The sequence below is a fragment of the Entamoeba invadens genome (genome assembly GCF_000330505.1).
Source record: "Entamoeba invadens IP1 unplaced genomic scaffold scaff_1105074724671, whole genome shotgun sequence".
Classification (NCBI taxonomy): domain Eukaryota; phylum Evosea; order Mastigamoebida; family Endamoebidae; genus Entamoeba; species Entamoeba invadens.
In genome coordinates, this window is record NW_004440359.1 from 42143 (window position 1) to 45627 (window position 3485).

Sequence of the window (3485 nt, forward strand, 5' to 3'; positions counted from 1 at the left end):
AACATTCTTTTAACACTCTAAACACAGAGACTTCAAAGGGCTGCAAAATGACGTACAGTTGGCTGGAAACAGGTTGATTTCAATATCATCAGTTGGAAATAATTCAATTTTTACATGAACAGAGAATTTATCCATCCAAAGTGATATGAAGTCAATACCAACTTTTTTGCTTTATGGTATGACAACTTTTTGAACTTATTCATCCATTCATTCATTAAATGGTATTGTTGCAACGATTTTGTAATACTGTTAGTATAACACCTGCAATTTTTGGTGCATTTTTTGAGTTTAGAAATATAACAAAAGTTGTTAACACAATTTTACTTTGATAATGAAGTAAAGATATTTAATATAAGTTATTGGGTTCAAAATTTTTTCTTTTGTTTTAATGTGTAAGATGATCTTACTTTGTTCATGTTTATTAATATAATATTTAATTGTATTATTTATTTTTTTATTTTGCCTATGTTAATCTTGTTTAATCAAAATTGATTTGAATGTTATTTTTTATTATAAATATATTTTACTAATTATGTTAATTAACAAAATTATTCATTTTTTTCAAAAAAAACATTTACTTAAAATAGATAGTCCTTATATTCCACAACATCTACAAGGTTATATTTTTTACAAAAATATGGTCCTTCTATTTAGCAAAAATAAATATTAATATTTTCATCTGTAAATTAATGTTATAAAATAATAATTATTATTGAATATAAAAAATCAATTAATAAGTGAAACAATTTATTGGGTGACAGATTGATTTCACGTAATTTTTAAGTTTTTTTTTGTTTTAATTATATAAAAAACAAATTAAAAATTTTTAATAATTAAATTATTTTTTTATCAATTATTACAATACAGAGAACAAGCCACCTGACGTGAATCAGCTACCTGATAGTATTTATGTTATAATATTTAAACCACTGTTTTACCATTCATTCAACCAATAAAAATAAAAATAAACGAAACCTGATTATATTTTGAATAGTTAAATACCATAAATGTAGGTATTAATTCTAAGCAAGAATTCAGAACTTGAAATCAAATTTAAATGAACGCGGGTTTGTTCTCTTTTAGTCGAAAGTACATTTTCATTATCAGTATTTATATTGATGATAATATCAGCCACCATTATCTGCTGTGATCGTTGTGTTGGCATAAAATCTGGTTCAGCTTCGGTCACTTGTCTTGGGACAACACAAGGCTAAGTTTCCATTTTAATTGTTACCAAGAAACGGTCAACAATCTGGTACTACTAAATACTCTATTATCTCCAAAGTGAAAACATTACCAGTTTCCTGGAGTAAACGATTTGCTTCCTTTAACAAAACAAACATTCACTTCACTCGACTCAAATTAACACCAACAACACCGGGCCTTTTGAACGAATCTATAATTACCTTTTTCTTCGCCTTTGATTCCATAACTTTTAAGACTTTCTTTGCGTGTTAAGTTATTGGTATACCAGTTGGTTCTCTTAATGTAATAGACGTTCTCAACGAATTTCGGGGTCTTACATCTTTCTCACTCAACTCTTGGATCCAATCACTCAAATCTATCTGGAACTTATATTTCTGTTCAATTGTACTTCTTAATATTGAATGTAGTGACCTTTTTCAATTGTTGTTGAACCTCTTGTATTTATGGCTTGCTTGGAAACCTTCAAAAACACAAATCTAAAAGCTAGACAAGATGACTCGAATGAGGTATTAAGTTATGAAAAAAGACATTGTGTTGACTTGCAAACTGTGTCATTTCACTGCTAATATAACCCGTGAAATTGTCCATTGCAACAACAGCTGTTTCTTTTTAAAAATTCAACAGTTTCCTTGTCCTTTCAATGTGTGGTATGAGATGGTTCACTGACCACAATTGAATAATTGTTCCACTGACGAACCCCGTTTTGGTATAATAAAATGACCAACCAGGAAAGTCCGCTTCAAGATCAGAATATTATTTCTTGTTTGGAAATACAATTGATGGAGTTACAAAAGCACCATCAAAAGAAACACTAGCTATATATGTGCTACGTTTGCTTGAATAAGACACTCCAAGTTTAATTTCTTCCGAATTCTTGAGTTTTTCATGCTTCTCTTTCTTAACATAAACAAACATATTGTGTTTATCCAATCAATCAGAAAACTGAACTTCATCTACATTGAAAAAAGTGCTGCTGGTGTTCTATTGAACAACTTCAATGCTTTTTAATTGTTGTAAATGTAAATGAAACTAAGTTGATTTCTTTCAATTTATCCGGCACTGCTTTGATTTTCACTCAATCGTTGAAATGTTACATGTGTTTTCTTAAACCATTGTGTGATATTTTGAAGCAAAGATCAATTTATATACAGACGTTTATTATGAGCAAATTAGTTAATGCATTTTTTGAACCTAATGGTATAAGTTTTTCAATAAATAAACTGTTTTTCAAAAGTCGGTACTGAGGTGTCCCGATTTTTGCATTTATTTTGTTTATTATTTTTGGGAATCGTTTTTTGTAATAATAATCACTTATTTTTTCCAAGTAAAAAAGAGAAAAACAGTCTTCAAAAAATATTTTTTTACTTGAAGAATTTTTAAGCATTAAAAAAATCCATATAAAATTTGAAATAACGGGATTTTTGTTTCTAAAAAACATGTGAATTGTCCCAAAAGTGCATTTTAGTACAAAAGCAAATAAACTTAATGTCAATCTTTTTCATTATTAAACATTTTAATAATTAATGAAATATTCACAAAACAAAAGCTAAGTTCGAAGATTAGTATGCTTAATAGTGTTGTTACAAGAACAATACAAATAACAAAATGATTTGATAACTTATCTTTGTTGGGTTTTATAAAGTCGACATTCTCTTTGAGCATTTAGTGAGAACACCATTTTTAAAAAATCCACAACAAAACAATATTGTTCTATCATTTTATCATCTTTTCTTGTGTTGTTCTTTGACTTGGTCTGTCAAAATTATCAAACATTTGCTGTAATTTATTTTTTGGTGTTTTTGGAACTCTTTAATTCATTATTTTTTATTCAGAATAGAAAACCACAGTTCGTTTTAAATTTCAATTAAATTTTAACGAGAGTAATATTCAGTTAAAACTCGACACGAACAACACCATCCAAATTCACTTAAACGTTCATTGTTGTGCTTTTATGCCAACAGTACTGAATATATGTTGCGAAGTTTAGAGTTGTGGTCAAATCAAATAACGGGATCGGGTTTTTTGGAAAAGGCTGGCTAATATTCCAACATTTTCCCGAATTTGTACGAAAATAAATGAACGGGATTGGTATTTTTTTCAAAATAAAGTCGGTACTTTCGATTTTTTGTTTTTTGTTTTTTTAGGAAAAAACGAAAATAAAAAACGGGACTTTAGGGAGTTCTAAAAATATGACAGTACCGACTTTTGAAAAACAGTTTACATTCATTCTTCTTGATATTTTACGAAAATGCCAATATGTATTAACGGTGTCGGGGTTC